The sequence below is a fragment of the Gopherus flavomarginatus genome, chromosome 7 (genome assembly GCF_025201925.1).
Source record: "Gopherus flavomarginatus isolate rGopFla2 chromosome 7, rGopFla2.mat.asm, whole genome shotgun sequence".
Taxonomy (NCBI): Eukaryota; Metazoa; Chordata; order Testudines; family Testudinidae; genus Gopherus; species Gopherus flavomarginatus.
The window spans coordinates 43,905,626-43,928,621 of NC_066623.1; the positions used below are offsets into that span (position 1 = coordinate 43,905,626).

The 22,996-nt window shown below is 53.0% G+C and overlaps 1 protein-coding gene, 1 long non-coding RNA gene and 1 other non-coding gene across 3 annotated transcripts in view; 1 reads left to right on the forward strand and 2 right to left on the reverse strand.

Annotated features, from left to right (window-relative positions):
• The window catches only part of LOC127055901 (zinc finger protein 558-like), a 508,571-nt gene that overhangs the window by 242,177 nt on the left and 243,398 nt on the right, over positions 1-22,996 (reverse strand). The window lies entirely within an intron of this gene.
• LOC127055929 (uncharacterized) overlaps positions 1-22,996 on the forward strand; it is a 308,434-nt gene that overhangs the window by 61,606 nt on the left and 223,832 nt on the right. The gene's annotated exons all lie outside the window — the stretch shown is intronic.
• Positions 12,501-12,574, reverse strand: TRNAK-CUU (transfer RNA lysine (anticodon CUU)). Its single transcript has one exon. It is a non-coding gene; the product is annotated as a tRNA-Lys (tRNA).

Sequence of the window (22,996 nt, forward strand, 5' to 3'; positions counted from 1 at the left end):
GGGACTGCTTGGTGACAAATGACTCACCCTCAGTTGGGTGGTACTTGCTAGACAAGGGACATGGGTTCCAAAACCCAGTGAATTAAGAGAAGCTGTGGACAGGTATGTGTGTGTGATGGTGTAGTCTTCTTGTGGAGCCAGCAGTACCATTTCCACTCTTTTCACTGTGGAATGTCAGAATTGATTTTTTTATTCCCTCAAGAATCTAAATACCGATTATGGAGCTGAACTCACTTTTGGCTAATGGTGCACTAGCACTGAGGTTCCCCTACTAAGAGCTGAGATCACTGAGAGTTGAAATCACTAAAGAGCTACAATTACTGAGCTGAGAGCACTGAGTACTGTGCTAGCTAGTAGGGGAGCCTGAAGCTATACTTTGGAACCGAGCAGCTGGTGGAGTGGAGCAGTTGTGGGGACGGCTGGAGCAGATCATGGGACAGCTGGTGGCAGCGGAGCGGCTGGCAGAGCGGAGTAGCTGTGGGATGGGTGGAGCAGGCCCAGAGAGCGAGCGGAGCCGAGCAGTTTGCAGGGAGAACTAGAGCAGCTCATGGAGCAGAGCAGTTGGTGGAGCGGAGCAGTTTCTGAGGACGGCTGGAGGAGCAGAGTGGAGCAGCTGGTAAAGCGGAGCAGTTCGTGGAGAAGGCGGAAGCAGAACCCACGGAGAGGCAGGGCAGTTGGCCCCGGACCACGTAAGGTGCCCCTTTCTACCCAGGCTGGGGGGAGGGACCTCTACAGATAAACTCTCGAACTCTGGGGTGGCATTGACCAGAGACTTTTGGGTTGTTGGACTTTGGGGTGATTGGACTTAAACCCCTAAGGCGAAAAAGGACAGTGCCAAACGTACTTGGAGGTGGGTTTTTGTTTATGGTTTGTGTTATAACCCTGTTTGTGGTGTTTCTCCAATGGGATGCCGCATTGATTCCTTCCTTTATTAAAAAGATTTTGCTACACTCAGACTCCGTGCTTGCGAGAGGGGAAGTATTGCCTCCTAGAGGCGCCCAGGGGGGTGTGGTATGTGAGTGTCCCAGGTCACTGGGTGGGGGCTCGAGCCAGTTATGCATTGTGTTATGAAACGGAACCCCTGGATACTGAACCCGGCCCTTGTTGCTGCCAACTCAGAGAGGCAGAAGGGTTACATAATCAAGCCAAAAACTTAGTGTCACTTATTTTTTTCTCTGTCCTAGCAAGAATGAATTGAATTTTGTGACTTTCTGGAAAGTGCAGAGAGATTAAATGTGGGGAATTCAGTCTCAGTGTTTGTGAGCTGATGTTTTCCTCTCACAGGTCAGTGCCTGCATTGAAATAGCAAGAGGAATCTAAGGGCTGCTGTACGCTGGGCACTGAACTGGAAGAGCGACATTTCTCAGGGTGTGAACCCCACCCCCCAAACCCATAGAGTTAAGGTGACCTAAGCCCTGATTAGATAGTGCTAAATAAAAGGAAGAATTGTTCTGTCCATGTAGCTATTACAGGGATGGGAAAACCCCTCCAGTCACTGTCTACTCCAGAGTGCTATAGCAGTGCCACAGCAGTGTTTGAAGTGTAGACAGAGTGAAACTAGATCTGGCTCCAGTTTGCACTGTGGATGCTCAGGCACATACAGTATGTCTACACTAGGGGATTATTCCGATTTTACAGAAACCAATTTTTGGAAACAGATTGTGTAAAGTTGAGGGCACACGGCCACACTAAGCACATTAATTTGGCTGTGAGCACAGTTATGCCCCAATGTCACAGAAACTGGTAAATAATCCCAGTGCCCAGACGTGAAGGCATCTGAACTACAGACCACAGCAAACCTGGCCCCCAAAGCACAGGGGGGATTGGGGGTTTGTTCTCCTTGCTTAGCCATGTGCAGTCACACAGAGAGCGCGTTTAAAAGTCTCTCCTCCCACAGAGCGGGAATGGGAAATGATTCTCAATTTGAAGCCTGATGTGAATGAGGATGTCTGGACCAAGGGGCCAGGGACTGGCCTTTGCTAGAGAAACCACCGTCAAGTTTTAGCAAATTAGGAAAAATCAGCAAATAAGAACAACCTCAGGTATCAGTAACAAAATCCCACAGGGAGCAGTTTCTGGCACTACACCTGCACAACTCTGCTCCCCGCTCTTCTCGGGCTCCTGCTCTCTGCTTAGCTCAACCCCGCTCTGGCCCAGGCAGTTCCCGCTCCCATGGAGGATGGGACCACGGCCAGCTATAGGAACTGCAGGATCCAATTCGAATACCTGGCAGTGGTCCAGGTCTTCAGCGGCACTTCGGCAGTGGGTCCTTCACTCGCTCCAAGTCTTCCATGGCACTGAAGGACCCGCCACCGAAATGCCACTGAAGACCTGGAGTGAGTGAAGGACCCACAGCTGAAGTGCCACTGAAGACTCAAGCTGCCGCCAGATGAGTAAAAATTAAAAAGTTAGGCTCTCTTCTTTAAGGCGTGGGGCCCTTATAGGTGCAGGCATGGGGCCCTCTTAGGTGCGGGGTCCAGTTTGGGGGAATCGGGGGAATTGACCTAAAGCTGGCACTGGATGGGACCCCCTGGCCTGGTGACTCCCTCATTACACTGCCTGGCCTGTCAGTCCAGCTAACTTGGAGCTTTGGCCTCTCCCCATTGCCCCTGGGGACTGTCAGTCTCAGGGGCCTGATTTCCCACTGACCCTTTCCACCTCTATTGGTGCTAGGAACTAGCCAACCGACCCCCCCACCCCCCCACCACCACACACACTAAGTTTTAGTAAAGGGTCAACAGTCCCTTACACAAGCCAGCCCCGTGAGGGTCACTGATGGCCAGAGAAGGCAGCACAAGCTGTTTCCATGGTGTAATGGGCAACACTTGGGACACTGAATCCTGCAATCTGAGTTCAACTCTCAGTGGGACCTGGTGTTGGCTTGTGGTAAAGCCCTGGAGCTCACAGTCCTCAACTTCCCTGTCTCTAGTTGTACAAGAATGAGTCTTTTCCCTCCTGCTGGGTGACTCACCCACGGGAGCCAGGTCTTTGGTCGTGATGGCCACAATGGGTTGGGGCTCTAAAACTTGCCACCCTAGTTGCTGATTCCTGCAGTTTGACATGGTGGTTGGGATTCTCGCTGCTTCAGCTGGTGCCCACAAGTTTGGCCCCTGTGCTTCCTGCCACACTTTTCCTCTGGCCCACATGGCGCTTGAAGAAAGGAGTGCCAGGGCTGGGATTAATAGTCAGGGCTTGGCAGGAGGGAGGAAGAGCCCCAGGCTGGAGCCCCACACACCTTCCCTCCTCCGGGCACCTAGAGCAGAGGCAGCCCAGCTCTGTCTACTGGATACCTCGGCAGAGTAGGTGAGTTCATGGAAATACAGTCTGGTCCCAAAGCCTCCTCCAACCCTGCTCATCACTAGCTGTCAGGGGAGAGCTCATTCACACCTCGCTTACAAATCATCATTTGAAATTCTAAGGGTACATCTTCACTACCCGCCGTATCGGCGGGTAGCAATCGATTGCTCGGGGATCGATATATCGCGTCTCATCTAGACGCGATATATCGATCCCCAAAAACTCTTATATCGATTCCGTAACTCCACCAACCCGAATGGAGTTGCGGAATCGACAGGGGGAGCCATGGACATCGATCCTGCGCCGTGAGGACGGTGAGTAATTCGATCTTAGATACTTCAACTTCAGCTACGTTATTCACGTAGCTGAAGTTGCGTATCTGAGATTGATTTTCCCCCGTAGTGTAGACCAGCCCTTAGGTTGGTCAACATTGCTGAAGCCAATGCCCCGACATTGTCAGCAAACACAACAGCTGCGTGAGGAAACCTGGCTTTGTCCAGACTTTCCAAACCTATTTAACTTTCTCAAGTACAAGTATTTTTCATACGTTGTACCTGCTTTTAAAGTGTGTGTTAACGTTTCAATTTCCATTCAAATTTGCAACCAATGACAACATTGGCAGAGCTGCATGTAACTAGTTGACAACTGGGGGGCGGGGTGTTGGGGAAATTCGAGGGAGGGGGTGCACAGCTCCCTGGCTGTGGGGCGTATAGGGAATGCCCAGTTTCACTGAATTGAGTCTCCTACTGCAGCACCTCAGTAGGTTACATCAGAGAGGAGCTGCAGGGTCTAGGCAGTGGGATGCCTGTGCCTTTAAGAGCCCAGCCCTGGGAAGCCCATGCTGAGAGGTGCTGGCTGTGGGAGGGGAAATAAAAAAGTCCCTCTGCTCCCTGCCCCATGTTTGCAAACACTGGAGTCTCAGCCCCCCGGGGTAACTGTTACCTCTCTGCCCCTGCCTGTGCCGGGGTTTGACCCTCTGGCAGCATCTCTCCCTGGGCTTAACTCCGGCTCCTTCCCTCGTCCCTGATTTTGCCCTTCAGCCCCTCTCCTAACTCTGCCTCCAGCTGCTTAACCCCCCCCGACCAACCCATTTCCACCCCCTGCTCAGACCCTGGCCACCCTCTTCTCTGACTTGCTCCCCTTTGCCCCTTGTTAATCCCTGTAAAAAGTAGGGGGTGCTGGGTCCCATTCTTGGGGGGGAGGCGGGCTGGGCACCTGGCCCCTGCCTGCCCAATGCTCAAAGCACCCCCCACGATCTTGCGGATGTTTGCCAAGTGCTGCAGGGTCACCTGCAGTGGGGAGAGAGACACGGTTAGGGGGTGATGTAGCCAAGGATGCCTCACCCAACACTGAGATGCAGCCACCTCTGGGGTGGGTTGCACAAGTCAGCAAATGAATTTGCAACAGGAAACGCACTGAAAGGCCGAAGCAGCTGCAGGAAGTGGAGAAAAAGCAGGAGCCCTGGATCCCAGCCCTGCCCCTCTCCGACTCTACCCCCTAACCTCCACTTTCCTCCCAGAGTTGGGGGGAGAACCCAAGAGTCTTGATCCCCAGCCTTGCCCACCCCCATATTTCGATATGACTCCATCCAATAGCTGCCTCCCCAAATTGCAGGGCAGCACCACAGGGCAGACCAGGGACCTGCCTGTTTGCACAGGATGGGCGACGCCAGTGCCCCAGGGTGCGGAGAGATGATGCTAAGGGAGAAGCAGGCAGCAGACAGCCTCCATGACAGAGAAGGAAGTTCTAGGGGGTGCCATGCTGCAAGGAGTGAGGGAGGTTGGCAGGGAATGGAAGGATCTTCCCTCACAGCAGGTGCGTCTGTTTCCCCACCGCAATTCCTTCCCAGCCCAACCCCGGCCCAGGCTAATCCCGGCCCAGCTACCAGGGTTAAATTTGGCCTGGATTTCCCAGCTGCTGGTGGAGGGGAATGGGGCTGGGGAGCATGAGTATCTACTCCCCCTTCCCCAGACACAGTTGCATGGGAACTGACCAAAGGAGCCTGCAGCACTGCTGCCTAGAGGAAACTGAGGCATCAGCCAGTGACAGACACATCATGGCTCTCCTCATCCTCATCCTCTTTTCCATATACAACCTGGCGAGGGGAAGGGGGTAAGCTCAGGGCAGTTGCACAGTTAACCTGTGGAACTCCTTGCCAGAGGATGTTGTGAAGGCCAAGACTATAACAGCGTTCAAAAAAGAACTAGATAAGATTATGGTGGATAGGTCCATCAAGGGCTATTAGCCAGGGTGGGCAGGGATGGTGCCTGTAGCCTGTTTGCCAGAAGCTGGGAATGGGCGGCAGGGGATGGATCACTTGATGATTCCCTGCTCTGTTCATTCCCTCTGGGGCACCTGGCACTGGCCACTGTCAGAAGACAGGAGGATACTGGGCTAGATGGACTTTGCGTCTGAACCAGTCTGGCCGCTCTTATGTCTCCCTTGGCGCAGCAGTGACACCCAGTGGGCAGTCAGAGTAATGCACAGAAGGTGTTTTCCTTGGCGCAGCAGTGACACCCAGTGGCCAATCAGGGTAACACACAGAGCATGTTTCCCTTGGAGCAGCAGTGACACCTCGTGGTCATTCAGGGTAATGCACAGAAAGTGTTTCCATTGATACAGCAATGACACCCAGCGGTCAGGTGGTGTAATGCACAGCGTGTGTCTGCCTTCTAGGAGCAGTGACACCCACGGACCAGTCACGGTAAGGCACAGAGTGTATTTCTCACCAAGCTGCGTAATGCACAGAGCATGTTTCCCATGGAGCAGCAGTGACACCCAGTGACCAGCAGGAGTGGCATCAGACTCTTCTCGTTTGGTGGGAGACTGAGGTGGGTAGACAAAAAAAATTGGGGGCTGTGCCCCCCCATCACCTGGCCTCTCCCATGCCTCTGCTCCTTCTCAGTTAAAGGCCAGGCTCATCTCCTCTCCCACTGGCCAGGGTTTACAGCAATACAACCTTTATTAAAATAAAATAGTGAACAGTTTACTTTCAATAAGCTAAATCTGTCCAAATTTTAGTATTAAATCCAAAGTTCTTAAAGATCCCATCAACAACCAAAACCTAAATGAAAATTTGAAACCAAAAACAATGCTTAATTTAAAACCCAAACATTAAGAAAAACTTTGTTTTTAAAAATAAAAACTAACAAATGCCATAAATTAATAATTTCAAGGTTTTATCAAAAAGGTGTGCTACAGCAGGATGATAAAATAACATCAAATAAATAAGCCTGAACTCTAAAACCTCCTATAAAGGAATTGAATCCTTGAATACTGGCCAAATCTGTATAAAATATGCAGAAGTATGTCAAAACTGGTGTTGCAGGTCAGCCATTCGAATCCAGCAAATGTCAATTAAAATCTCCATTCCAACTTAAAAAACCAAAACAACCCAATAAACCAAAACAGTCACCGCCTGAAACAAACCTGCACAGAAGCAAAATTAAACCTGTGCCAACATTGGAACAAATGATGTAAATGTCTAATTCTAACTTCTTGTTTCTTGCAGGAGGAAAGTGTTTTGCACCCCAGTAACCAGGCTATCACTGCAGCTTTCCTTTCACGAAATAAGATTTTTACCAAATATAAATTGCCCTCAAATTTCTCTAAGAGAAATTGAAATTGTATCTTTGCACTAATATCCCAAGTGTGCAAGTCCATCCCCTCAGAGCAGCCCCACACCCTGAGCCCAGGGGAGAATCCCAACTAGTTTGGGCATTTGTAACCCTGGGGCCTGAAGCTGATGAGAGAAAGGGAAGTGAGCCATCTTGGAGCTTTCCGATACCACCTGCTGGGAGCACAGGGAATTGACTGAGCGACGTCCTGGCTGATTTTGACCTTGTTCTCCACCAGCAGGCTCCACTGGAGAGCTCGGGAGTGACATGACCATGGGAGCACCCTATGTACATATTAAAATCTGGCATTTGGGGGCCATTGGGGTGAAATGTGGGTACTTTTGGGGTTGGGTCCCACATGCGAAGGGATGTGGACAATTTGGAGAGGGTCCAGCGGCGGGCAATAGAAATGATTAGGAGGCTGGGGCACATGACTTACGAGACCCTACAGGCCATATCCTGTATGTTAAGCTAAGGCAAGGTTAGCATATCTATATTGTGACCTTTTACTAAGAAAGCAAAGTTGACCTGTATCTTTTTACTTAAATAGATAAGTACTCACGCCTGTCTAAGACCTTTACTTAGACCAATCGACAATGGAGAATGGCATAGGGTTTTTTTTTTCAGTATTCTACCCACAGACTTAACAGGTACAACACAAGGGAACTTATGTGCATATGTACATGTCATCAACATGCACAAACATACTAGCCTGTGAAGTAAGCGTACCCTAACGTTTTGTGGGTGAGGAATGAAATTTGGACATAGGAGGAAGGATTTCCGGTGCTTGTGCCCTATAAAAGAGGTAACCCACCTCACTAGAGCACTTCACTCTATCATTCTGACTTACTTCCTCCACTCTCTCTCTATGTACTAGCAGTAGGCTGTACTTGTTCTGAAACTTTAAGTTTCAAGGGAACTAGGCTAAGCTCCATTTCCATAAGTTTTTATTCTTTGTTTATTAGGTTTTGATTTTAAGTTTAACTTAGTCAAGTAAACCCTAAGTAACAGTAGCTTTTTCTAAGCGCTGCATCTTTCACTCAAGAATTGAGAAACCTGAACTGCAAGGCTGGTTCTGTGTCTCTTACCACCAGGTTATCAAGGAATTGTGGTAAGAGACATTAACCAAAACTTTGTTGCATATAATGCCCTATGTATCTATTGAATAGCAGTAAAGCAACTGTAACTTTGTAACTCAATTAAATTAAATAAAATGTAAGCTAATAAATTAAATTTTCATCATATTATCCAAATTAATATTATTAGTACACCCTAAATCAGGGTACATGGGACAGAGAGTTGGAGTGCAGGTGGATGAGGGCACTGGCCCTGGGAGTGCAGGCTCTAGGGTGGGGTTAGAATGAGAGGTTCAGGGTGCAGTAGAGGGCACGGGGTTAGGGCAGAGAATTGGGCTGTCAGGGCTCTGGAACAAGACCAGGAAAAAGAGAATTGAGGTGAAAGAGGGAGATCAGGCTAGAGCAGAAAGTGGTGGGGGAAAAAGAAGTTTGAGCTGTAGGTGGGAAGAAAAAACTCAACCCCCCTCTTATCAGGGCATCTAAGAACTAGATGAAAGACATCTCTCCCCCACTGCAATAGCAACTCCAGTGGGCCTGGGCTGAGGGGAGAACTCCTCTCCCCAGCAGCTCCAGCTGGTTTGGGCTACAGACATCTTGCCTCCACAGATCTGGTGTTCTTGGGCTGGGACAGGGGAGGGGCTCCTCTCCTCTCCATTTGGGACATGGCGGGATGAGAGATGTGACAGAGCTTTACGGGAAATCATTATTTGCCTGATTCATGTGCCAGTCCTAGTCTCTGCTGACCCAAACAAGCCATTTATCCTGCATGCTGATGCCAGTTTGGAGGGTTTGGGAGCAGTCTCGTACCAGGAAGTGGAAGGCAAATGTAAATCTGTAGCCTTTGCCAGCTGAGGACTGTCTGATAGCGAAACTTGCTATCCCATCCACCAGCTGCAGTTCTTGGGCTTGAAATGGGCCATCACTGAGAACTTTGGAGACTACTTGTGTGGTGCTCAGTTTCAGGTATGGACAGAGAACAATCCACTGACTTATGTGTTAACAAGGGCTAAGCTGGATGCTGCAGGGCAGAGATGGGTGGCTACTTTTGCTAGCTGTGACTTCAGCATTCAATACCAATGATTTGGTATAATAGGGAGTGTGATTTACCAGGAGCACCAATTCTTGGTTGTGGGGAGGATGTAAGCAGGGTCAGAATGAACTCTACCCTGACATCTGTTGGTGATGTGTTGTAAAAGTCTTTTGTTGCTGATGTGCATGGTCACACCCACCCCGCATTGCATGATGGGAGTGCTTGTCCAAATGGTCATTTCGGCTGCTGTGAGATCCCCAATCTCTTTCTTATTAGGGCAGGAGTAATAAAGTGTAGTTATCCTGGTGATATGAATCAAGGACAGTAGAACGGTCCTTAGCAGGTCATGCTTTTGGGAGTCACCCGAACCTACATATATCTCATTAGGCAAGGGACATGGGTTCCAAAGCATAGTGAAATAAAAAAGGTTGAAAATGAATATTTAAATTTAGTACTATGGGTCTTTTTTGAAGTTTCTAACTGCAGATTTTATGGCTTTTTTTCTTTTCTAGTTTAAAAATAAAGCTCTTTGTAATTGTAGTACAAATTCAGTTCTATGCTACAGACCTAAGATCACTAATAGTTAAGTATAAATTTTAGATGTACTTAGAGTGGGGGGTTCTGATCTCACTTACACACTGAAAGTTGTAAGCAACTTCACAGTTAGGTAAAATGCTCTTTTCCACTCTGACTGCATGGAAATTTTGCAGGTTGGACTCAGGGAATGCAGCTGGGGGGCAGGACTGTTGTGGCACATGCCCCATTTCTGCAACCAACATTTGCTACCTCACTCCATAATGCCACACACAGAGCGACCTTTTACCTTTCAGAACCAGAATATATCACAGAAGAGATCTAATAGCATAAGCTTAAGGTGAGGGACTGTAGCACTAACAGCAATTTTAAGAGATTCAAAAATGTCTCTGCCTTTACACACCAGGAACAGCAAAAAGGAAATCAACTAAAACAACCACAGACAGCTAAACACCCATTCTTACCTCCCACATGCTTTTGGCATTTGGAACCCATACCCCTTAATGGTGAGTACTTTTCAGGTGAGGGTGAAGCTGAAGGCTTAACTGAAAACAGTTTAAGAAGTGCTCCTGTCTCTGGCACTCAGCTATCCAGCTCCCAATGGGGTCCAAACCCCAAATAGATCCCTTTTACCCTGTAGAAGCTGTAATATCCTGTGACCAGGACAGCTGCCTAGCAGACTGCGCATCTGCCTGCCAGTGTGAGAGCGCATAAGGTGCTAATCCAGATAGTGGTGGCTGAGTGGCAGCGGTCATGAAAAACCAGCAGAATGGTGCAGCAAAAGTGTGCTGGGCCCATAACCCAGAGATTAATGGATCAAAGCCATCCTCTGCTACATGTGTGCTTGCTTCTTTTCCCTCAGGGCCTTCCAGCAAGGCAGTGACCAGCAGAGCACCAAGAGCCTAGGCCATGAGGCTACCTGGACTGAAGGCAAGAGGCAGGCCTGGGTATGGCGAGGGCCTCCTGTCCTGGAATGAGGCTGCAGTACTTCCTGGTCCCCTTTTCCCACCCACACTGGCAGGCAGCGTGTGCTGCGGGAGAACAGGAAGGAGGCTCTCGGGACACCAGGCAGTGCTGTGTGTGTGGCTGTCAGGGGAAAGAGCCTAGGCTCCTGACTCAAACTGCCATTGACTGGCGTGGCTCTGCACACCGTCAGCCAGGGCAGGCCAGGCTGCGGACGTGACTCAGGCGTGAGTAGCATGGCCGCGCTTTCCTGACAAGGCATGAGGCAGGCCAAGAGCTTTGCACAGCCTACAGGGAAGTGGGAGGGAGGCGTCTTTGAGCCGGCGTGTCTCGTCTGCTTCTCCTTTGCCACTTGGGCGGAGGCGGGGAGAGAGCGAAATGTTCCTGGCTGAAAGTTTTTGTGCTCGGCCTTGAGGATTAAACCTGAGCCTCTGGAACAGCTGCTGGGAGATGGGTTTCTGAATGACATCCAGCCCGGTCTTCGGGCCACTAGCTGAACGCACTGAGGCCAAGAGGCAGCAAAATGGGACCTTTGAGGCTCCCCGCAGGCAGGGCCAGCTTTAGGAAGTGCGGGGCCCAATTCGAACATATTCGGCGGGGCCCCGGCAGGGATGACTAAAAAAAAAATCATGTAAATAAAAGCCTTTCATTTCTTAGCAGCCGGTTCCCTGTAAAAAGTTCTGATTTAAGGGATGTGCCACAGTATGTATTTTTTGTACCAATAGGGTTACCATACATCCATATTTTTAAAAATTTCTCCCAGATGGTCTATTTAAGAACCAAAAAGCTGGACATGTCCAGGAAAATACGGATGTATGTTAACCCTACCTAAAATTCTTTTTTAAAAAGATGGGCCTGAACTAGAAATGAGCTCCGTTTCACATGTGTGGGTCCCCGCCACTCCCTGGGGGTGTGCTAGGGTGACCAGATGTCCCGATTTTATAGAGACAGTCCCGATTTGGGGGGTCTTTTGCTTATATAGGATCCTATTACCCCCCACCCTGTTCCAATTTTTCACACTTGCTGTCTGGTCACCCTAAGGTGTGCACATGTGTGGGTCACAGCTGTTCACTGCCCCTCTCATTGCAGCATGTGTGCAGGGTTACTGCCCTGGGAACTGCAGGGCACCAGTGGACATGGGGCTGGCTGGAGGCAGGGCAGGGGCTGACTGGAGGTAGGGTCTGGCTGCAAGCAGGGCAAGGCGTGCGGGGCTGGCTGCAGACAGGACAGGGGGTGCAGGACTGGCTGCAAATGGGCTGGCTGCAGGCAGGGCAGGGTGTGTGGGACTGGCTGCTGACAGGGGCTGGCAGCAGGCAGGGGGATGTGGGGTGGAGTGGGCTGGTTGGCTTCAGGCAGGGCCTCAGGGGAGTGCGCAGGGGTTGGCAGGCCTGGAGACAGAGGAGTGTGGGACTGGCTGGCTTAAGGCAGGGGAGTGCGGCAAGGGTTGACTGGAGACAGGGCACGGGGTGCGGGGCTGGTGCAGGCAGGGCAGGGGTTGCATCAGGGGCTGGCTGTGGGCAGGGGTACGGGTACAGGGGGTACAGCCTACCCTGTACGGTAAGTGCCCCCTCCTCCACCAAGGTAGCAGCAGCAGCCCAGGGCTCGGGGGCTATTTAAAGGGCCTGGGGCTCCCCTGCTTCCACCGCCCCAGCCCTTTGAATAGCCGCGGGAGCCCTGGGGAAGTGGCGGGGCTCCGGGGGCTGTTTAAAGGGCCGGGGCAGTAGAAGCAAGGGGAGCCCCAGACTTTTTAAATAGCCCCCAAGTCTCCAGCAGTGGGGCTCTGGTGGCAATTTAAACAGCCTGAGGCTCCAGTCCCTGCTGGGAGCCCCAGGCCCTTTAAATTGCCCCCTGGGGAAGCTGGGCCACCCTAGTACAGTGCACCAGCAGGGCTTGGGTGCGGGCCCCGATTCAGGGGAATTGGTTGAATTGGCCTAAAGCCGGCCCTGCCCGCAGGAAAGCAAGGAAGTAGCACAGGCTTATCACTGTCCCTGGGTGGGCTTGAACCACCATCCTTTCAGTTAAGAGCCAAACGTGCTGACCCATTGCACCACAGAGACACAGACAGGCCAGGCTGTATGGAGCACAACAGTCAGGAATCAGCTCAGGGTCCGGTCTAGCACATGCATGCAGTGGTTGGACAAGCAACAGCAAGGAACTGGACTGGTGCGGAGTGAAAGATCTGTGGGAAGGAACCGAAAATAGTACTGGGGCTGCAGTACAGGGCTTGCATACACTTTCTTTGGCCTGTTTTGCTGGAAGAGTTAGCAGGGCAAGCTTGTTAGTCACAGGTAAGGGGGTGAGTTTATGCAAATTCTGGACTCTGGGACCACAGCTGGGGTGGGACAGGCACAACTTTTGTGGCACATGCACCCTCTCTGCAACCAACCTTTGTTACTTCACTCCATAACAGCACACACAGAGCAACCTTTTACCTTTCAGCACCAAAATATACTGTAGAAGAAATCTAATAGCATAACTTTAAGATGAGAAACTTCAGTACTAACAACAATTCTAAAGATATTCAAAAATATCTCTGTCTTTAGACACCAGACACAAAATCAATCAGACCAAGAACAAACATCTATTTCTATTTCCCACACACTTGGGGAGAGGCGGGGGTGTTTGGAACCCATACCCCTTAATGATGAGTCCTTTCCAGGCGAGGGGCAAGCTCTCAGGCCTCAAATGCCAGGTACAGTTACTCTCTCCTTGATCCAAACTAAACAGGAAAATACACTTGATTACTCCTGCCCCAATAACAAAGAGATGGGGGATCCCACAGCAGCTGAAATGACCATTTGGACAAGCACTCCCCTCATGCAATCTGGGGTGGGTGTAACCATGCAAATGACATCAGCCCCAAAAGGCCTTTACAACAGATCACCAACAGATGGCAGGGTAGAGTTCATACCGACCCTGCTTAAACTAGATTGTGGCAAAGATTAAAAAACACTGAATGTTAAAACTCACCAAACGCTTGTGAATCCATTCTCATTGTCGTACCCGCTTCTTAAACTCCACACCTGAACGTAGCCCTCACATGGACAACATACCCTCCTAACTCAGTGTCTGTACGTTAACCTTTTACCCCCAGTCAGGGCTATTGCAGATTCTGTATTCCTTACGCCACCCGATCTTAAACCGAACTTCGCACCCCCTGGGTAATCTGTACATTGTTCCCTGATCACCAGAAACTTCTACACCTAAATGCTGTACCGTACACCTTTTTCTTCTTTGAACGTCATCTTACTAAAATGTTGACATTTGTTCGAGATCCCGGCTCCTGTTCCCTTGCAAGGCGTGTGCCTTTGCTCCAGGTTTTAGTCTGCTAATACAGCGGGGGCAGGGTGGGGGCCGATTGAGCCAGAGGCGCTTGCCTGCTGCAGACACGGATCAAAGGCTGAACCTCATCCCCCACGAGCTGAAGGCTTAATTGAAAACAGTTTAAGCAGTACTCCCGTCTCCGGCACTCAGCTACCCAGCTCCCAATGGGGTCCAAACCCCAAATAGATCCTTTTTACCCTGTAGAAGCTGTAAAAGCCTGTGACCAGGGCAGCTGCCTAGCAGCCGGCGCATATGCCTGCCAGCGTGAGAGCTCGTAAGGCACTAATCCAGATAGAGGTGGCTGGGTGGCAGGGGGAGTAAAGAGCCAGCAGAGTGGTGCAGCGGACGCGTGCTGGGCCCATAACCCAGAGGTCAATGGATCAAAGCCATTCTCTGATACACGAGCACTTGTCTCTTTTCCCTCTGGGCCTTCAAGCGATCAAAACCCTCGGCTTGCGGGCCAAGCTCTGTCTGCCATGTGCCTGGGCAGCAGCAGGACAGTCTCAAGAGAGCAGCTCCCACCCATTATCTCTTGTAGTGGAAAGGAAGTAGAATTGTGGTTGGACTTTTGCTATTTCTGTTCAGGGAGTCAGTGGCTGTGAGGCAACCCTTACTGATAATGGCAGGGGAAGAGTTCTCTCTTCTGCATTGATGCTGCAATTTTTTGTTGTGCCCTTTCTCTCCCCCTTCAATGCAGGCAGGTAGGCTTGGTGGCTTGGGGATGTGGGTCAAGCCTGGTTTCTTTTGGCAGACACCTGGTTGAGAACTGGTGCTCTACGGTCTTGTCTAAACTGACCAGCCCTAATGTCTGTAGCCTCGTCTCATACTTTGGAAGCCTTTTATTTACCCCTTTCCACTGCAAAAACGACTATTTAGTCCTACTCTTTCTTTCCAAGCTGCTAACCAGTTACTGATCCATGAGAGGGCCCCAGCCATCTGGAGTAGCTTGTGACTGTGAGTGGCAACCTCAGGGCAGATTGTTAAGAAGCAGAGCACAATCCCCAAACTGGTTGTGTGTTCTAGACTTACGTTTCACCAAGTGTCAGATTCTGGATGACACCCCTTTTATGACTTTTTAAAGCAAACTTGCTATTTTTGCATCATTTGAGCGTTCTATGCAGAGGACTAGAAATGTTTCTATTAACCTGAATGTTAGATCATTTTAACATTGGCTGGAATCACAATGTTAAATTAGTTCTTATGACTTTAATAACTGATACTTCCTCTATCTCAGGACTAGCTATTAAACTGATTTTTGGACTAGGGAGATGGAATAGCAGCTTCCTCCATCCCTTGCACACATCACCCTGTTACTGTGGCACTGAACCCCCAGGAGCGATGGACCTCCCTATGGGGAGAATATCGTGGTTGAAGAGCAGCGAAGAAAAATGGTGTTGTCTGTGTTCCCATTTGGTTTGTTCTGAGTATGGTTTTGAGTCGTTTGTAACTCTTTCATCAGTTATTAGTAACATCTTATTATCAGGCCTCTGAACTGAAAGGCTGCTCTTGCAGGTTTTACTTTGTCGTTGTTTGTAGGTCAAACAGCCGCTTTCTTAGGCCTCGTCTACACTACGCATTTAAACCGAATTTAGCAGCATTAAAACGAATTAACCCTGCACCCGTCCACACAATGAAGCCCTTTATATCGATATAAAGGGTTCTTAATACCGATATCTGTACTCCTCCCCGACGAGGGGAGTAGCGCGGAAATCGGTATTGCCATGTTGGATTAGGGTTAGTGTGGCCGCAATTCAATAGTATTGGCCTCCGGGCGGTATCCCACAGTGCACCCTTGTGACCGCTCTGGAAAGCAATCTGAACTCGGATGCACTGGCCAGGTAAACAGGAAAAGCCCCGCGAATTTTGAATTTCATTTCCTGTTTGCCCAGCATGGAGCTCTGATCAGCACAGGTGGCGATGCAGTCCCAAACCCAAAACGAGCTCCAGCGTGGACCGTCTGGGAGGTACTGGATCTGATCGCTGTATGGAGAGACAAATCTGTTCTATCAGAGCTCCGTTACAGAAGACGAAATGACAAAGCATTTGAAAAAATCTCCAGGCTATGATAGACAGAGTCCACAGCCGGGACTCAGCACAGTGCTGCGTGACAAGCGTAACGGAAAGCCAAAGAATCAAATGGACGTTCATGGAGGGAGGGAGGGGAGACTGAGGACTCCAGCGATCCCACAGTCCCCGCAGTCTTTGAAAAGCATTTGCATTCTTAGCTGAGCTCCCAATGCCTGAACAGTCAAACACATTTTCCCAAGTGTTTCAAGGGACCCTGGAGCTAGGCAAAGGGGTCCAACGGGCAGGGCCCCTGGAGCTAGGTTTAGGGGCCCCAGAGATAGGGCCCCTTGAGCTAGGGTTGGGGGACCCATGCATAGGGCCCCTTGACCTAGGGTAAAGGGCCCCATGGGTAGGGCCTCTGAAGCTAGGGTTAGGGGACCCAGGGGTACAGGGCCTGCAGATAGGGTTAAGGGTCCCACGAGAAGGGACCTTGGAGCTAGGGTTAGGGGCCCCACGGGAAGGGCCGTTGGAGCTAGGGTTAGGGTTCCCACATGTAGGGACCCTGGAGCTAGGGCTAGGAGCCCCAGGGACGGGGCCACAGGAGCAAGGGTTGGGGGTCCCAGGGGTGGGGTGCCTGGAGCTAGTGTTCGGGTGTCTAGGGGTGGGGCCCCTGGAGCTAGGGTTAGCGGCCCCATGGGCAGGGCACCTTGAGCAAGGGTTTGGATCCCCAGCAATGGGGCCTCTGGAGCAAGGGTTAGGGGTCCAAGGGGTGGGACCCATGGAACTAGGGTTAGGGGTCCCACTGGTAGGGCCCCTGAAGCTAGAGTTAGGGGACCCAGGGGTAGGGCCCATGCAGCTAGGGTTTGGAGCCCCAGAGATGGGGCCCATGGAGCTAGGGATAGGGGTTCCAGGAGTGGGGCCCCTGGAACTAGGGTTAGAGGCCCCACGGGTAGGGCCCCTGAAGGTAGGGTTAGGCACCCCAGGGGTAAGGCCCCTGGAGCTAAGATTAGGGGTCCCACGGGTAGGTCCCCTGGAGCTAGGATTATGGGTCAAATGGGCACGAAGCCAGGAGCTAAGGTTAGAGCTCCCACAGGTAGGACCTCAGGAGCTAGGGTTAGGGGCCCCACGGATAGGGCCCCTGGAGCTTGGGTTAGGGATCCTAAGGGAAGGGCCTCTGGAGCTAGGGTTAGGTGCCCCACGGGCAGGAGCCCAGGAGCTAGATTTAGGGGCCCCAAGGATGGGGCTCCTGGAGCTAGGGTTAAGGTCCCCACGGGTAGGGCCCATGGAGCTAAGGCTAGGGGCCCCATGGGGAGGTCCCATAGAGCTAGGATTAGGGTCCCCACGGGTAGGGCCCCTGGAGATAGGGTCAGGGGCCCCAGGGATAGAGCCCCTGGAGCTAGTGTCAGGGACTCTAACCCCCAGATGGCAAAGTTAGTTGTCTGACCGCGAGAGAGACAGGCAACACCAGCAAGGTCCGATCAAAAGCTCTTTATTGACAAGTGCACGCATCAATATAGAGCAGCTCGTCTCCCGAGAGAACCAGCCCGCTCTTTAAATCTTAGTATAAGCCTATATAGACAGTTCTGTCGCGTCATAAATTATTCACTGGAGCAACCCACTCCCTTCTTTTAACAACTAGAAACTAGACACCTTTAGTATACATACATACCTAAAGTTAGAAATGTAGGGGAGTTAAAAACAAACAACGAACAAAACCAGGGAGTGAAAACAAGGAGGCTGGGAAACTAGGGCTCTTATCAGTTCTTCGAAGGAGCTGCCCTAACACAGCACATCTGGTACTATGCCAGGAATGCAGCTTCTCGCTTATCTCACTTTTTCCCAGCGCTTGTGAGACATGCTGCTGCTTCTCAGTGTTTTCCACTCAGGAATTACCCAAAAACCTCTGTTAGCCTGACTTTGGTCAGGTTGGCATACCTGGTTTTGTCTGCAATATCTTTATTCAGGCCTAACACTAGGGATAGGGGCCCCACGAGTACGGTTCCTGGAGCTAGGACTGGGGGCCCAAGGGGTATGCCCCCTGGAGCTAGGGATAGGGGTCACAAAAGTAGGGCCTTTGGAGCTAGGGTTAGGGGCCCAACGGGTGGGGTCCCTGAAGCTAGGGATAGGAGCCCCATGGGTAGGGCCCCTGGAACTAGGGTTAAGGGCCCCAGGGATGGGGCCCCTGAAGCTAGGGTAAAGGGTCCCAGGGGTGGGGCGCCTGGAGATAGGTTTAGGGGCCCGACGGGTATGGCCCCTGCAGCTAGGGTTAGGGGCCCCAATGGTAGGGCCCCTGGAGCTAGGTTTGGGGGTCCCACGGGTAAGGACTCTGTAGCTAGGGTTAGATCCCCATGGGTTGGGCCCCTGGAGCTAGGGTTAGAAGCCATAGGGATGGGGCCCTTGGAGCTAGGGTTAGGGGTACTGGGGGTCAGGCCCCTGGAGCTAGGGTTAGGGGCCCACGCATATGGCATCTGGAGCTAGGGTTAGGGGACACAGGGGTAAGGCCCCTATAGCTAGGGTTAGTGGTCGCATGGGTAGGGCCTCTGGAGCTAGGGTTAGGGGCCCCACAGGAAGGGACCCTAGAGTTTGGGTTAGGGGCCCCAGGGCTGGGGCTCATGGTGCTAGGCTTAGGGGTCCTAGGGGTGGGCCCTGGACCTAGGGATAGGGGTCCTAGTGGTGGGGTGCCTGGAGCTACGGTTAGGGGCCCCAGGGGTAGAGCCCATGGACCTAGGGTTAGGGGTCCCACGGGTTGGGACACTGGAGCTAGGGACAGGGGCCCCATGGGTAGGGCCCCTGGAAATTGGGTTAGTGGTTCCATGCGTAGAGCCCCTGTAGCTAGCGTTAGCGGGCGCATGGCTAAGGCCCTTGGAGATAGGATTTGGGGCCCCAGGGACTTGGCCCTTGAGCTAGGGTTAGTGTTCGCGTGGGTGGGGCCCCTGGAGCTAGTGTTTGGGTTTCCAGGGGGGTGGGGTCTATGGAGCTAGGGCTAAGGACCCCATGGGTAGGGCCTCTTTAGCTAAGGTAAGGGCCCTACGGGCAGGGTGCCTGGAGCAAGCGTTAGGGGGCCCACGGGTAGGGCCCTTGGAATTAGGGTTAGGAGCCTCAGGTATGGGGCCCCTGGAGCTAGGGTTAGGGGATGCAGGGGTGGGGTCCCTGGAGCTTGGGTTAGGGGCCCCACGGAGAGGGCCCCTGTAGATAGGGGTAGTGGCGCAAGGGGTAGGGCCCCTGGATCTTTGGTAACGGACCCAAGGGGTAGGGCTCCGGAAGCTAAGGTTAGGGGTCCCATAGGTAGGGCCATTGGAACTAGGATTATGATTCCCACATGTAGGGCCCCTGGAGCTAGGGTTAGGGTTCCCAGGGGTGGGGCCTCTGGACCTAGTGTTAGGGGCACCACGAGGACGGCCCCTGGAGCTAGGGTAAGGTCCCACGGGTAGAGCCCTTGGAGCTAGAGTTAGGGGAACCACGGGTAGGGCCCCTGGAGCTAGGGGAAGAAGCCCCACGAGTAGGGCCCCTAGAGCTGGGTTAGGGAAACCAGGGATGGGGCCCCTGGAGGTAGGGTTAGGGCCCCAAGGGTTAGAGCCCCTGGAGTTTCCATTAGGGGTCCCATGGGTAGGATCCCTGGAGCTAGGGTTAGGAGCCCTAGGAGTAGATCCTCTGGAGCTGGGGATATGAGCCTCAGTGGTAGGGCCCCTGGAGCTAGGGTTAGGGGTCTCACGGGTAAGGCCTCTGGAACTAGGGTTAGGGGCCCACAGGTAGGAGCCCTGCAGTTAGGGTTAGGGGTCCCACTGGTAGGGCCCCTGGAGCGAGGGTTAGGGGCCCCACGGGTTGGGCCCCTGGAGCTAGAGTTAGGGGCCCCAGTGGTAGGGCCCCCGGAGCAAGTGTTAGAGACCTTACGGTTAGGGCCCCTGGAGCTAGGGTTAGGGGCCTCACGGGTAGGGTCTAAGGAGTTAGGGTTAGCGGCCCAATGGGTAGGGCCCCGGGAGCTAGGGTTAGGATCCCAATGGGTAGGGCACCTGGAGCTATAGTTTGGGGCCCTACGAGCAGGGTCCCTAAAGCTAGGGTTAGGGGCCCCAGGGATGGGGCACCTGGAGCTAGGTTTAGGGGCCCCACGGGTATGGCCCCTGAAGCTAGAGTTATGGGCTCCAGGAGTAGGGCCCCTGGAGCTAGGGTGAGGTTTCCCAAGGGTAAGGCCCCTGGAGTTAGAGATAGGGGCCCCATGGGTAGAGTCCCTGGAGCTACGGTTAGGGACCTCACGGGTAGGGCCCCTGGAGCTAGGTTTAGGGGCCCCACGGGTATAGTCCCTGGAGCTAGGGTTAGGGACCCAATGGTAGGGCCCATGGAACTAGGTTTCGGGGTCCCACGGGTAAGGACTCTGTAGCTAGGGTTAGGGGTCCCATGGCCTGGGCCCATGAAGCTACGGTTAGAGGCTGCAGGGATGTGGCCCGTGGAATTAGGGTTAGGGGTACCAGGGGTCGCGTCCCTGTAGCTAGGGTTAGGGGCCCACGCGTATGGCATCTGGAGCTAGGGTTAGGGGCCCCACAGGTAGGGACCCTGGACTCTGGGTGAGGGGCCCCAGGGGTGGGGCTCATGGTGCTAGGGTTAGGGGTCCTAGGGTTGGGCCCCTGGAGCTAGGGTTAGCGATCTTATTGGTGGGGAGCCTGGAGCTAGGGTGAGGTGCCCTACGGTTAGGTCACCTGGATCTAAGTTTAGGGGTCCCATGGGTAGTGCCTCTGGATCTAGGGTTAGGGGCCCCATGGGTAGCGCACCTGCAGCTAGGGTTATGGGCCCCACGGGTAGGGCCTCTGGAGCTAGGTTTGGGGGTCCCACGGGTAAGGACTCTGTAGCTAGGGTTAGATCCCCATGGGTTGGGCCCCTGGAGCTAGGGTTAGAAGCCATAGGGATGGGGCCCTTGGAGCTAGGGTTAGGGGTACTGGGGGTCAGGCCCCTGGAGGTAGGGTTAGGGGCCCACGCATATGGCATCTGGAGCTAGGGTTAGGTGACACAGGGGTAAGGCCCCTATAGCTTGGGTTAGTGGTCGCATGGGTAGGGCCTCTGGAGCTAGGGTTAGGGGCCCCACAGGAAGGGACCCTAGAGTTTGGGTTAGGGACCCCAGGGCTGGGGATCATGGTGCTAGGGTTAGGGGTCCTAGGGGTGGGCCCTGGACCTAGAGATAGGGGTCCTAGTGGTGGGGTGCCTGGAGCTACGGTTAGGGGCCCCAGGGGTAGAGCCCATGGACCTAGGGTTAGGGGTCCCACGGGTTGGGACACTGGAGCTAGGGACAGGGGCCCCATTGGTAGGGCCCCTTGAAATTAGGTTAGTGGTTCCACGCGTAGAGCCCCTGTAGCTAGCGTTAGCGGGCGCATGGCTAAGGCCCTTGGAGATTGGATTTGGGGCCCCAGGGACTTGGCCCTTGAGCTAGGGCTAGTGTTCGCGTGGGTGGGGCCCCTGGAGCTAGTGTTTGGGTTTCCAGGGGGTGGGGTCTCTGGAGCTAGGGCTAAGGACCCCACGGGTAGGGCCTCTTTAGCTAAGGTAAGGGCCCTACGGGCAGGGTGCCTGGAGCTAGGGTTAGGGGTCTCATGGGTAAGGCCTCTGGAACTAGAGTTAGGGGCCCACAGGTAGGGGCCCTGCAGTTAGGGTTAGGGGTCCCACTGGTAGGGCCCCTGGAGCTAGAGTTAGGGGCCCCAGGGAAGGAGTCCCTGGAGTTAGGGTTATGGGCCCCAGTGGTAGGGCCCCCGGAGCAATTGTTAGAGACCTTACGGTTAGGGCCCCTGGAGCTAGGGTTAGGGGCCTCACAGGTAGGATCTAAGGAGTTAGGGTTAGCAGCCCAATGAGTAGGGCCCCAGTAGCTAGGGTTAGGGGCACCAGGGGTAGAGCCCTGTAGCTGGGTTGAGAGGTTTATTTAAAATAGACATACATCTTTTAAGATCTGCTTCAGAAATACTAATGTTGATATAAGCAAAAGTCTTCGTAGTGTTCCCCTGGTCATCTTTCCTGATAACAATTTCCGCATCTGTAACATTTCCAAACTTGCTGAATCTTTCCTGCAGTTCAGCGTCAGATACAGTATGGCCAAGTCCTCCAACATATAAACGTTTTAAAACTTGTTTTTTCTCCATAATAAAAGTCAGACTGTTTCATTTAGGATGTATGTTTTATCCTTCGCACATGTCCAGCCAGGAAAGGGTAGGGCCTCTGGAGCTAGGTTTAGGATCCCAATGGGTAGGGCCCCTGGAGCTATAGTTTGGGGCCCTACGAGCAGGGTCCCTAAAGCTAGGGTTAGGGGCCCCAGGGATGGGGCACCTGGAGCTAAGTTTAGGGGCACCATGGGTATGACCCCTGCAGCTAGGGTTAGGGCCCTAAGCGGTAGGACCCCTGGAGTTTGGGTTAGGGGTCCCACGTGAAGGGCCTCTGGAGATAGCGTTAGTGGCCTGACTGGTAGGGCCCCTGCAGCTAAGGATAGGGGCCCCAGGTTGAAGGGCCCCTGCACTTAGGGATAGGGGCCCTACGGGTAAGGCCCCTGGAGTTAGGGTTAGGGGCCACACAGTTAGGGCCTCTGGAGCTATGGTTAGGGGCTTCACGTGTAAGGCCCCTGGAGCTAGGTTTACGGGCCCCATGGGTAGGGCCCCTGGAGCTAGGGTTAGTGGCCCCACGTATGGGGCACTTGAAGTTACTGTTAGGGGCTCCACGAATGTGACCCCTGGATTTAGGATTAGGGACCCCATGGGTATGGCCCCTGGAGCTAGCTTTAGGGGCCCCAGGGTTAGTGCACATGGAGCTAGGGTTAGGGGTACCACAGATAGGGACTCTGGAGCTAGTGTTAGGGGCCCCACGTGTAGGGTCTCTGGAGCTATGGTTTGGGACCCCTTGGGCAGTGTCCTTATAGCTAGGGTTAGGTGCCCCAGGGGTGGGGCCCCTGGAGCTAGGGTTAGAGATCTCGTGCTTAAGGCCTCTGGAGCTAGGATTAGGGGCCCACTCGTAGGGCCCCTGAAACAAGGGCTATGGGCCCCACGGGTTGGGCACCTGGAGCTATTGTTCGGGGCCCCAGGGATGGAGCCTCTGGAGCTCGGGTTAGGGGCCCATGGGTATGGCAACTGGAGCTAGAGTAAGGGGCACAGGGGTAGGGCCCCAGGAGCCAGGGTTAGGGGCCCCAC